Below are 14614 nucleotides of genomic sequence, written 5' to 3'. Positions count from 1 at the left end.
CCCTGGCATTGTGAGATCTGCTGAAGTGATCATGGTTTCCACAGCAACAGGGATCCTGGGCCGCTGGCGATCCAGGATGAACAGAGCCACAGAATGAGGCGATCCTCTTCATGGAACGACAGCTGGATGGGTCCTACCAGTGTCCTTATGAGAGTGTTGGGATTATCAGAGCTCGGGCATAAACTGAACATGTGCATAAATAGATCCACGATATAATTAGAGTCCTTGTATAAGCAGACCAAGGCAGTAATCAGCATCCTGCCATCATCAAAATCCAGGCATAATGGAGTTCTGATGTTATCAGAGCCTTTATGCAGGCCATATTTAGAGCCTTTTCCTATAAAGACCCCCTGCCAGAACCGGAACCTATCAGTAACCTGTGTATATTCAGTGCCATGCCGTAGAGGTCATTCTATGAAAATAGAGCCTTGGCATGCCATTGAAGGAATATGTTCAAATAAATGACAATGATGCCAAACCTGGGAACATTCCGAGAAACTGGCATCAGGTCGCAGTTCCAAATCCTGGCTGGATGGCCTATGTGTTGGTGCTTCTATTATTTAGTGTTAATGCTAATCAATACAAACGTCAGGGCCTCAGGGCTCGGTGTGCTCTACAAATAAACACACTAAAGTAAACTAAACTAAACTAAACGTAGTCATTTAGAAGGATGAAAGGGTCCTGTCCCTGCCTAGGCCATAGTCCGTCTTCTACAGGTTACACATAGTTCTGAACAGAAACTGCATGGTTGAGTGATGTATTGTCCATGTATAGCACAAACAGCAAAAACAGAACAAATGATTGAAATAATGCATACTGTGTTTGAGACTATTGCCAATGTCAATCCTCTGCTATAAGCATTTTTAGTAAACGATACACATTTATGTTATTGAAAACAATGGAGGAGAGTACATCATAAACAGACTATTATTTTAGTGATGTTGATAGTAGTTACGGCTATCACCCTAAGGAATGATACATCATTTATGAACCTCATAAACATTTAGGGGTGAAACACCTTCGCTGTCACTGACTCTTTCTATAATATAATAGACTGCAAGTGCTATAAACATGTCATTAAATACATATACCCATTGAATTTGATCCCAATGGGACATAAAAGGCAGAGACTGGCACTCCTGAAATACGACTGACTTCCACAACTCTACTGGCCTTTTAGCGGTAGTACCTGAGAGTCGTGCTATCCCTTCCCACTTGCATATATGTATCATACTCGCATAGATGAAAGGCTGAGTCGGACATGCTCGGCATGTGGTTAATTGACTCTGCCTCAGTATTGCTAGTCTTTCAGAAGTATATGTATTTCCTGAGGTCTATGCATTTATTATCATCTTACACAATTGTACCCACCTGTCTGGTCACATAAAAATGAAAAGACAATCCAAGACCACCAAACCTCCAAATTAGTATTTATATCCCAATCAGAATATTTGAGGTGCACACCCACAATATGAAATCTCCCCCTTCATCATAATCTACCTACACTTTACAAATATTGGTATCATTACAAAGATGAAGCTCTAACCAAGTGGCATCTTGACAGACTTTCAAGTGTAGAGCCTATTTTGAAGTCCCAACATGTTAACAGTATTCCTTTCATTAGTACTCGTTTTATTGCATTGAAACACATTGCTGGAAGACACAAGAGCATTTGTTTTGTTCTATACCTTCAATTACATTACGAACAGAAATTAGATTGATTTGACTTGTAATTCCATTATGAGATGTTTCTGGAATGTATTCCACACAACACTGCCATTTGCATAGTCCACAAGTATTTTGGCAGATCAGAAACAGAGGTAGATGTTAGCCTAGTGGGGGGTGGGCATGTAAAATAGCGTTGCCTCTACGTTGACGCACGCTAATTTGAAGTGCGTGGGTACTGCATGCAGGTCTGTTTCTGGATGGACTGTGTTAAGTACACAAAGCAGTGATGTGCAAGTCACACATTCATTCAGTAAGATGTCGATTTCCTTATAATTCATAAGACGTGAGGCCGAACATGAATCATGCTTATGTGTTATCCAAAATAATCTATGCACGCTACCTTAGCAAAACACACACCTTAGTTTTAGCACATGGTCAACCATTATGATTGTCCATTATGGTTTATTGATTATTAAGAAACAAAGACCCTGAAATAATCAAAATGTGCGTGAGCCCTTTAACTAAGAACAAACAAGGCCCAGGAGCCTGTTAAATTAAAGTGGGAGGTGTTTACTCAGCAGGGCCTAAAATCAGGCTATAGTTCTCTGTGCCATATCATAAGAGAAATAGCAATTTACAAAATTGGTTTTTTGATTGCTATCACACCCTGGCCTTGTTCTATGAATGTGTGACCTTGCATATCAAATCTACAGAGTAGGTTAATGCATAGGACGAAAGGAGGACATTCCAGCATAAAATAAATTGCATCATATAACACCTGTGTCTGTTGCTTGCTATGGCCTGGGTCCAAAAATACATGATGCTTCGGCAAAATAATCCCAAAAGTTGGAAATCTTAAAGTTTGCTTGTGGTGTGGATACTAGCGACATATAAGGGAGAAGTGGGGTGAAAAGGTGCACTGAAGTCATTGAAGGAGGACATGGGGCCTCATTCCGAGTATGGAGGTTGTCATGGCGCTATTTGCACCATGACTACCTCCCATACCGGGTCCGGGTCCGACCTGGTTCAATGGGGATTTACCGGTCCAAGTCCCCATTTAAAAATCCATTCCCCATTCCCATTTGAGCCCCTATAGGGCTCAATGGGAATGGGGAAGTAGCTAATAACGGTACCGCAATTTGCGGTACTGTTATTAGCTCTCTGGTCCCTTAACGGCTCCCACTAAGGGCGCCTGGTAAAACCAGGCGACCATTGCGGGACCCTTTAAGGGACCTCGGAATAGGGCGCAAAGGATTACCGGCACCAATGTCCTTAACGGTGCCCGGTATCCCTTTGCGCCCTACTCGGAATGAGGCCCATGGATTTGAGAGTGTATATGATTATGACCACCATCTGAAGGATAGTTTAGTTGAGTTTAGTTTATTATTTATATAGCGCGCCGAGCCCTAGGGCATCTGGACGCTAAAACTTAAGACAGGGTAAGTCGATTTTGACAAAAGTACAGTCAAATATACAAAAAAATACATGTAAGTGCGACATACTGATGTCCATGGTTACAGCTTGGACGGAGTACAAATGGAAAGAGATGTAAAGCAAGCAGAGTAGGTAGAAGATAAAAACATCTGACGTGTGTATATAGAAGTGGTAGAACAGGTAGACAGTTAGTGTTTTTTTTTTTCAACATGATTTTTTATTGGCATTTGTACAGTTAGTGTTTTTTATCAAAGAGCCAACTCTTGACTTTGGTTCTGAAGGTCCAGAAGGAGGGTTCCGCTCTGAGGGTGGGAGAGAGAGATTTCCAGCATTTGACAGCAAGAACTGGGAAACTAGCTCCTCCCATTCTTTTAAGTTTCTATCTGGGGATGGTGAGACAGTGCAAGTAAGTAGTTCTATTAGGTCTATCTGGTTGATGTTAGTGAATTTGTCTGATAACTATTTAGGGGCAGAATTAGATTGACATTTATGGGTGATGATTAAGGTGCGGAGTGAAATTCTTTTGTGCACCAGGAGCCAGCGGGCATTCTCTCTGAAACTGGTTATATGGCTGGAACTAGGGATACTTAATGCTGATCTTAGTGTGTTGTTTTGTGGGACTTGAAGTCTACTGAGGTTCTGTTCAGAGGAGCCTAGGAAGAGGGTACTGAAGTAGTCAATCTTAGATAGTACTAATGCTCTGGCAAGCATGATGCAGCTATTAGGCGACAGAAATGCTTTGCAAGCATTGATAAGTTTGTATGTATAGGCAGTCGTTGATGTGGTGGCACTCACTTGTTTCTTCAGTGAGATGGTGGAGTCAAGGTACACTCCCAAAGTTTTAATTTCCTTAGCCACTTTGATGGAGTTCCCATCAATATCAAATGATGAGTATTGGGGTCAAGTTTGTTTATTCTTATTTGTGAGCTGACGATCTGTCAGAACTCTGTCTTCTTGTCGTATGGGCTGCCCTCCATGCCTAGATTTTGAGCGAAAATTGAATTAATCAGTTTAGTGTCGTCTTCATAACACCCAGTCAGCGTGATGAGAACTTGGGTATCATCATAGGCCTAATTCGAGTACGTGACACCCAAGTTATCAAGACGGTCAAAGAGAAGCTTTGTAAAGATATTATAAAGCGTAGGGGAGCCACACAAGCCTTGTGGGACCCCACAGTGGATGGGGTTTGGGTCCACTGAGGCTGACGGAGTGAAGACCCTAGTGGTTCTATTGGATAGGAAGAATTGGAACCAATAAGAGGGGTCACTGGAAGGCAGCGACTGAGGTCAAGTGGTCTGTGAGGATCTGGTGATCGACGAGGTCAAAAGCTGCAGAAATGTCCAACAGCAGGAGGATGGCCAGGTTACTATTGTCCTTACCTTCATCCATTTGGATTTTGAGTTCAAGTATGGCCATTTACGTGCTGTGTTTCGGCCTGACACCAGATTGTCTGAGACCAAGTAGGTTCTTAACCTCCAAATGTTTCTGGATTTGGAGGTACGCCACTCTGTCTAATATTTTTAAGAGGAAGGGGATGATGGTAATAGGTCGATAATAAGTCGGAATAATAGGGTCTATGTTTTTTTTTATTTTAGGAGGGGCATAACCCAGTCTTCTTTAAGGTTATTGGGGACCGTACTAGTCTGGAATGAGGAGTTGATCAATGAAAGGAGCCAAGTCCTTAGCGCCTTCCTGAATAGTGGTGGCAGGACAGAGATCTCCTTGGCCTCTAGATGGTTTTTAACCTCTCATGATGTTTTCAACTTCAGACGGTTAGACCGATGAGAAGGAAAACGGAGGGCAGGGAGGGAGACGGTGAACAGGTGGATGACTAGCGTTGGAGTTACTGACCAGGCTATTCTTCTTATCCTTTATTTTGAATTGAAGCAGTTCCATTTTGTCAGCAAGGGCTTTCTGTATTTTGGCGCACCAGTCTGTGTCCTTTACGCATACTTCTGTGGGTGGGATTGGGCACTCCAGTTCCCTTAGGATGCTGAAGAGCTCTTTGGTCAAAGATCTGGCATTGAGTATTCGTTTGTTATTAGTGGCTATAATGGCGGATTTGTAGGTGGCTGCAGCTGAGGTGAACAACACTTTATTAAGGGGTGTAGGTGATTTTCTCCAAGTAGATTCAGCAACTCTTTTGGCATTCTGTAGGGTTTTTAATTCGCTAGCAAACCATTTGCTGAGATGGGCTGTTGGTTTGGCTTTTTTTTGTTTGATATAGGCGATGATGTTTAGGGCTCAGTCTAATGTATTGTTATAGAGGTTGACTAATTTGTTAGAATCTAGATCTTTGTAGTTGGTAGAGTCCATGATATCATGTTATGTTCCGGTTGTTTCTGGCAAGAATTTGGGGGGCAATAGTAGAATTAGCGTTGCAGGGTGCATTTTCAAGTATATCGAATGAGATACAGTGGTGATCAGACCAAGCAGTAAGTTTGTAGCCCATAGCGCCCCATTTCCAAAACAGCCTCATTTTTCCAGGCAGGTATGTGCCATGACACCACCATCCTCAAAGCAAAAACAGCTAGCCTGCCATTCCCAATACTTTCTGAGATATCACCAGGCCACAAAAGGCTCCTGTCCTGCTCAAGGTGTGGATACTGAACCCATTTTAAGCCAAGCCCATTGGAACTATCACCTGTAGTAGACTGCATTTCTTCTTGCATTGACCTCTTCCCCATGTTAACCTAACACCCACATTGCTGGATATATTTCAACATATATGGGCAATAAGGGCTCATCAGCTCTTGATCTGCCATTTCCACTGATTTTGAAGTTCTGAGTTTTATGTTTTTACTATCCTTGGAGCTTTGTTAAAATGTTGTTTAAACACAATTATACTTTGTTCTGTCATGTATGTAGCTTTTTTCTAGGATAGAAGTGCATTTTGAAACCCCAACATTCAGCATTTTGACCAGTTGCAGTGGTACATAAGGACTCCTGGGTAATTAGAAATATCTACAGCATACATGTAACACCTGCTATGCATATTCTTGTGTATACATTGTCAAGAGCCAGTTTAGAAAAGAAGGGTTTATATACATAGTGACATACTAAGCTGTAGTGAAATCTATACAAAAGGAAAGGAGACAAAGAAAAACATTACATTTAAAAATCGAATGTGAGTTGCAGCCTGCAAACAGCATCTGCAGAAGAAATGTGAGAGGTCATGTGCAATTTAAGAGCCCATCTAAAACAAGAGTGGATAGCCAAATGGCATTCCTCCCACAACAATTACAGGATAGGGGAAGGTTTGACCTCCAGAAAATTAACTCAGGGTCAGAGGATGGGCCATAACAACCTTGACACTCTCTGCAATTCACCAAATGAGCAAATGTTTTGCTTTGTCCTCCAAAGTCGACCTTGCAGGGATTGACAAATAACTTATGACAACCTTTAATTAATTCTGAGCAGTGCTCTTCTTGCAGGAGAAGGGAATGTTCATTGTTGGGGACCTTGAGTCTAGCTTAAGTGATAGAAAGTTCCTGGAATTACTTATGGCAGTGGGACATAAATTGCCCTGTCATCAACTGTAACTTCAAAGAGCCTTCAAACATTGGCCCCATTATGCCCACATTTTCAGGAGACATAGGGCATAATTCACAGAGTGTTTTCCAATGGAGGTTTACCATTATAAAATGATTCTTTGAATTAGGCCCATAATGTGTCACATTCTCAGGAGTAATAAATGAGTCAGATGCAAAGGAACTCTTGTTATATAACACCAGCTATTCTGTTACTAGACAGAGGAACTGGAAATGCCATTTAATGTTCTTTAAATGCGAAAATAAATTACATTTGGAATAACATTTTCACTTGTAACTTATGAAGGGACAGTAATAGAGATGTTCTATCAGCTGAATGTAAAATTATGTTTTTGTAATATTGACTTACTTATGTAAATTTGGCAAACATGGATTTTACCACACAGAAACAGTGCAATTTGATTTCCTAGTGTCTCTGCCAGTGAGGCCATTATTCGTAGATTCAAATGGAATTTTGTATAAAAGTATCAGAGGGCAAAAGACACACATCTGTAACATGCACACCCCACGTTGTGACTAGATGAAAATTGCATTTTTTGATGTGTCTGAGTTAGAGGAATCTGCTGAACTGAGCTGTAACATGATCACATGTGAGGAATATGATGTTTGAGTACATTACCATTGTTTAATGTAGAAATCTACATGAAGACATCACATCAAGTGGGGGGAAAGTGGGTTTAGAAGTCATTTCCATAAGACTGCCATCTTTGTTAATATGCCCAATGAGTACAGAGGGGATGTTTAAGTGTAATGTCACTTTTGGAACACTGTAAGTGAGGCCTGCCTGGAATTTATACCCCAGGCCTTCTTAAGTGGAAGAGAGAGCAAATACCTTGCTGAATGATGCCCACCTATTCCTAGAAGGGGGAAATTGAACCAGTTCATAAGACTGATCCCACCTGTCTGTGACACAGCCAAAATAAATGTATATATAAGTTTAATACTTTGTGGAAAATGGATAGACCTTCTGTTCAACCCTGTACATTTCTTGTCCCGATTGGACTAATGTAGGTAATCAATAATGTTAGATTGGGGTTTACCAGGTTCCTAAATGATCTGTATTCAAAAAATAAAAATAGTTTGCACCTGATTTGGGGTGAGTAGAACATACCCCAATCTAGTTGTTGTCTGATTAAAACATTCTACAAAACTGGAGATCCAACCGAGATATGATTTCTGTGATTACTATTGTCATTGCAACAGAAACCTTTTTAAATCAAGTTGTGCAAAGCTCATGAATGTATGTGGAAGCTTTTTTGCATTTGTATTAAATGGTATTGATATTGCAGACTCACAAGGAGATACTAAGATGTGAACAGAGGTCTGAAGTAGAACTAGGTTTGATTTGAGACTTCAAAGTGACTAAGTGACAGTGGTAAAATAGGAGTAGGACTTTTTTAATGTTTTTGTTTAGCGAGAATTGTGGTAGATTGCTTCATTTTAAAGAGTGAGATGTCTCACGTAGAAATGTCTGTGGTTAAATACTATTTCAAAGCTATATTTGAAAGGAGATTGGAAAACCACAGATATTGAAATATGAAAGACAGAAATGATGGATAAAATTGCATCTGTCAGAACAGATAGCTAAGATGAAAAAGGCTCATTAGATCATTCCCTACAGAGACTATATATGACTTAAACGGATGAACACTTCATGATATTATCCCTCTCTGCAGACCTGTATGTTCACCTCCAACTGATGGAGAGCAGATTAGTAGACAGGGATGTTCAGATTAAACAGTGTCAAGAAGAAATTCAGAAACATTCTTAGAAGAACTAGAACATTTTTTGCAGTTGCAAAAACACTGAAAGAAAGTAACGTTTCCAGATTGCAACAGCAAAATGTTATTGATCAAATGCAAGTTGAAATTAAGAAATATTATGATGAGCTGCAGAACCAAGAGATAAAGCTTTTAAGTCTTCAGGAATCCATTAGTTGGTGTATGGAGGCATGAAATAAGATTGCGGTCAAATATAATGAGCAGTCTGTATATAATAAAGTGCTATTATACAACATTATTACACTGAAACAGCACATTGTGGAATTAAAATAAGACAACAACCAACTAATTCTCAAAGTTAATTCCTAAACTGAATTTGATCTAATTAATCAGAATTTTAGTGCCATAAAACAACAAAGAGATCAGCTCACACAAGAACATAATGCTCCAATTTGAGAAAAAATCAACTGACTGAAAAAGAACATCAGATACCAGAAAATGAGGGTTTGAGCCTAGTCTATTCCCAAGAATTAGCCAAAGTGAAAAATGCACATTTGCACCTGCAAGAGAAAATGGAACAAATAGAATCTGACCTTAAACAGGCAGACCATTTAAAAGGTCTTTTGAAAATAAAATGCTGCTTTGACAGCGTGATTTAAAACTGCCAGCACAAGACGATGGGCCTCATTACACGGTAGACGGTAAGGGTTTACCGGTACCGGTATTTTACCGGTACCAGTAAATCCTTACCGCCTTACTACGAGGTCCCTTTGCGGGTCGGGGATTTTAACGCCTGCTTTTTGCAGGCGTTAAAAACCAACCCGCAAAGGGACCCAGGGAGCTAATTACAGTACCGCAATTTGCGGTGCCGTAATTAGCGCCTTCCCCATTCCCATTATGCCCTATGGGGCAAAAGTGGGAATGGGGAAGGGCAATGGTGGAAGGGGGAATTACCGCCCTTCCAACCTTGGAATGGGGCGGTAATTCCCCTTTCCACCAAGGTGGTGCCGGTATTTTACCGGCATGAACCATGGCGCTAGTTGCGCCATGCTTCACCGCCTACTGTGTAATGAGGCCCTATATATTTATTTTCATTAGGAACGGCAAGCTAAATTTGACTTGTTAACTTCCCATAGCTACATGCTTGAAACTAATCAGGCCAGTATTTGTGATTTTAGACAACAATTAGTCCATTATAAGCAGAAAGTTTTTAGTGAAATAGAAATAAAAACAACCACAAAGCAGACAACCACAAGAGGTGACTGCTTTGGACCTGGTGATAATAAAGCGAGGTTAGAATCCCCACCTGATTGTATCTTTTTAAACAGTGTGCCATATTTGTTCTTTTAAGTCTAATTTGCATTTTGTTTTAGGGTAGTTTAGTTATAGGGAGCTTCTTCTTTGTGATCCCTATGAGATATGCAGCTCATCAAAGCTGTCTATGGATAGTACTTGCACAGGACAGTGGAACCTTTCTAGAGGGATATTTCTACTTATAAGGCAGCCATTTTAAAACACTTATCTGCACAAAGAAGGCACCAAGAGGCCATGAAGGCTGCATACCGTATGGTGTGTGGTGAGAATTAATCTCCAAGATAAGTTTCCCAAGAGCGGAAAACATGCATTCGCACAGACTTCTCAGTGGATAAATACCAACAGTAAGGAGTTAAATACCGTATTTTTTCACACCCTTGCAAAATGCATGGTCACCCTATTAGTAAGGGAATAAGATGATTTGTCAAGTCTTAAATGGGTGATTTCCCAAGCAACAAAGATTCATCAGGTTCAAACTCTACAGAAAACAAAAACAACACCAAAACTCCCAAACCACCTACAACACCTACCACTGCTAAAGTGGTGGAGTTGAAGAGTGCTCCTCCTTTAGATCTAGAGTTGGAGGGAGGGGTGGAAAAATGTTCTTCCTACTACCAAACAGAATGACTGTACAGAAGAGGCCCTCTCCCAATCGAGCAATGCTGAACCCGGAGCGATGTTCGACCCATGTTCCAAAATACAGACGCATCTGTCACCAGTACGCATAGTTATAATGGTTTTAGACCTATCATGGCTACAGATACACTCCCCTACAACAAGGGGCAATCCAAATCAAGGAACACTTCCCCAGGGAAATGCAAATCAGAAAGTCTTGCAGGAAAGACATTTAAAACACCCTCCAAATCTTCATTTCCAAATACGTACCATCGTAATCCTCCTACATTCAATAACAATAGAGCCCAGAATCTAAGGAAGTGGGGATCCAGAAATGAAGGTTACACAAGTAATATTCACCCATTCCTGAGTTACCGCACTCGGAGGGATAGATACCTTTCCAGGGAGCAGCAAAGGTAGGACCAAAGATGTCTCTACACCTTTCAGGGAGGAGAAACAATCTATCAAGTTGAGCGACAGGTCCAGCAATTGACAGAGAACATTGGGCAGATACTGAGGGCCCGACAACACCCTCAGTCTGCCAATGTTCCACAAAATGCCCTAAAGTGCAGGGAATTTACCCAAGGGGGGGACAATGACAAGCAAACAATCATGAAAACAGTGTCCTAATGGAAGAGGAATGGGGAACAGAGAAAACAATGTGCCAAGTTTCCTTTCTAACCCACAGAATGCCCCTAAATTAGGCAAATACATGACTAATAGTGAGAACTCTTTCCACTGGGAACTAGAACCAAAAGAATGGAGACAAATATTGAATTATCAATAAAATAATAAAAACGTCACCATTGAGAGAGTGGAAAAAAAGCACACAGAATACCCGGAAAAGAAAGCCTACTCTTTGAGAGATGGTGTGACACCTTCTACATTAAAGTGGGTCAAAACAGAAGACCCTGAATCTGGTGGTATAAAACAGAGACTGAGAAGTCTGAGGAAACCCTAAACACAAATGCCAACGCTAAAAAAATGAAACTATAAACCCAGAAGGTCCAGAAACACTAGAGGTACCCTCCATCCTAAATGTTTCTCAAGATTTTTCTTTGAACAGAGATGATAGCAACAAATCCTTGAAAAGGAGGGATACACCTACTCCATATTTAATTTCTAAATGTGTGTTCATTCCAACAGGTTCCAGAGCCAACACACTTGAAACTGACAGCAAAGAAGGAACTGCATATATGGTGCCGACCCACGATCAAGTTCTAGACATAAATGACATCAAGAAAAATAATGCTGAACTGTCCTGTAATTCACACTTTCTTTGTGAACCAGTGTCTAAAAGGGTAGATTATATGCTCCTGTCCAGATACAAGGCCAGTCAGATTTATCAGATCTGGTAGACATAGGACCACAGGCAACCTTGATTTAAAAATAAAATCATTTGACCAACTCAACCTGGGAAGGTGGAAGAGTCATACAATTCCACTCACACCTCTTCTATGAGAATTATAAAACATCTATGAAAAGAAATTGTTCATCAATGGAATTGAAGATATTGAGTTAAAAGTTGGTTGACACAATCTGAAACACCCAGGTATGTTTCATTTACCGGCAACTGATTTACCTCAGAGGCTGTCCCCTCTGATTGAGTGCATGAAGTAGGTTCTGTGGACTCAAACAAACTTGCCACTTGATTGAACAATAGCCCAACCAAGTTGAATTTCATTTTCAGAATAATCAGGTTGCCAAGATCACCATTATCTCAGAAGGCGTACAGAGTGGTGAAGGGCGCAGCCACATCTATTACAATGGTGGTCGGTTCCCAAAACTATTCCATTGATTTATAAAAAGAAACAATAGGTCCAATTCACGAATATTGCTATGACAAGATCAACGGTATCCAAGCAGTAAAGATTCTTACCCAACAGTGGGTGGACTTTCTTGGTTTATTCATCATGCCCCTATGGGGGTCAAAGATTTTACCTGTGACATCTTGGAAGATGAGATAGTATTTTGATTTAACACTAACTATCTCAAACCCATGAAACCACTTGTCCAAGTAAACACCATCAAAATAGATATCTCCACCCAAGTGGACGGCACTTAAAAAATCCAGTTATTCCCTGGTTTCCTGCAGAACAGACCAGTCTGGCCGATACATGTGACGACGATGAACAGCAACAACCACTGAAACAGCAATTCCAAGATTTCCAGAGTATATTCTCAATTGACTTTTTGTTTGAGGGCATTCAACTATTCATTCAGAAACAAAGCATACAGACCCTGAAATGGCTCCCGCATTTACAGGACGTGAGATTGTAACATTTTTTGATCAATTGCACTCTATTTGTCTAACAGTGCAGTGCATGAATTACCTACATGATTGCTGTGTACAGTGTTGGGGTTTATAGTCGTCATACACAAACACAGTATTTCATCTTTTCTGATGGCGACTTAAGAACAAAATATCTGGGTCTACAAAGAAGACACCCACACCTAACCGTTGAATGTTTATTAAGAAATACTTTTACGCATCTGGACGAAAGAGCTTGAATATAGGTTTTAACTTCTGAAAACCTGAAGAAAGTGTGTACTAGTATTCGTAATTGTTGGTCCCTTGAAGAAGTTCTTGTGGATTGTGTGAGAATAATTGAAGAACGAAACATGTTGGTTTTCAAGTAATACTGTATTAGTTAACAGTGTTTTTTTACTACTCTCTTAAGTTTGTTTACAACCTTTTTTAGTGTGAAACGATTCCTCCATGTGTCTCTACATACGGAAATTTATAGTAACCATTATCATAATTGGTACTCTATCAACTATCCAACGTAGTTTATGAGGAACATACTTTATTGGCTTTAGTTAGCTAATGGTGGAGAGATTTGTTTGTGCTAATGTTATCTTACCATGTATTTTGAGATTTGCACTGCACTTGTCACTTTGATTAACATTTCTATGTTGTCTATGAGATTTTATATGTTTTTATCAGAAATGTGTATGTTTTTGAATACATTTAATGTTTTAGAATGATGATATTGTAATGTTTTACAGTTCTCTATTTGTCGTATGAACTGCAAGCGCAATATCCAGGGTAAGACGTGACAACACAGAGGCAACGGGTCTCTATATTCATTGAATGTCCATAGCATCTTTTTGGGGACCATTCCCATTGCCGTAAAATTCCCCATGTCTCATTTTGGTTTGTCCTGTTTTTGTAAGACAATACCAATTGTCTCTCATGTTCGCCAAAGAGATTATTATTAATCTGGATTTCCATGGGATAATGAATCCTGTCCAAAGTATGCTTAATAACCTTCTGCCTCGGGATTCTAAAACCAAATGGTCAATGGAGACGTTGTGCCAACCTTCGGAAGTTGAAGAAATGGGTCTTCATGTCAAGGTCTCCTCTTCCTATATCGACAAAAGGCTGGTTCAAATCCAGGGATCAAATGTCTACAGGCCCCTTTGCCTGACAAATGGTTATTGGACAGCACCCATGAATAGGGAACATCAGGATAAGCTTGCCCATATGTTCATGTTGCAACAATATATTTGGACCGGTACACCTTTTTGATACTTTAATTCAGGAAATTAGTTCAATATTTTCAATATTTCCTTCACAAGGCCATGCCTGAACTGTGGGCAAAAGAGTACACTTGGCTTATGTGTATGACCTATTAATCAAAGAGTCAGCTTTGGAAGATAATCTGGCTGAATTTAGGTATGTTATTGCCCAGTTGAAAAATTATTTTTCTAGAAATCATAATGGTGCAAAAACAGGATGAACTTTCTGGGATGTGAAATAACAGCTGACGGCGTCAATTCCTAGAACAATAATTTTGAGCAACTGCTCAAATTAAAGTACAGCACAACTCTGCATAAGTCACAAACCCTGCTTGGACTGACTAATTATAGTCAAAATATCATTGAGAAGTATGCAGAGATCACTTAACATGTACTCAATTTATTGAAGCTGGGATGAAGTGGGAGTGGGAGGAAGCACAATCCAAGGCAGTAAAACAACTGAAGAAAAGTTTGTCACAAACTTCTTGTTTGCCTTACTCCATCAAGAATAAGACAAATGTCTTATTCTTACAGACTGGTTTTTCAAACACCTGGTTATCAACAAGGTAATCTCTTACGTAAGCAAAACATTGCCCTCTATAGAAGAACAAATCATTGATTGTGGGAAATCACGGCTACCAACGGTGTGGGCATTGGGAAACTACCACAGTTTTATCCAGGGGGAGCACATCATAGTAGAGAATTCCTATCAACCGTTACAATATCTAAAACATGCTAGAATACCTGCTGGGAATGCCTCTAATTAAAGAATCTTAAAAGAAAAATTGT

Source organism: Ambystoma mexicanum, chromosome 3p (assembly GCF_040938575.1).
Source record: "Ambystoma mexicanum isolate Mex_15411 chromosome 3p, UKY_AmexF1_1, whole genome shotgun sequence".
NCBI classification, from domain to species: domain Eukaryota; kingdom Metazoa; phylum Chordata; class Amphibia; order Caudata; family Ambystomatidae; genus Ambystoma; species Ambystoma mexicanum.
Note: the sequence above shows the minus strand (reverse complement) of the source record.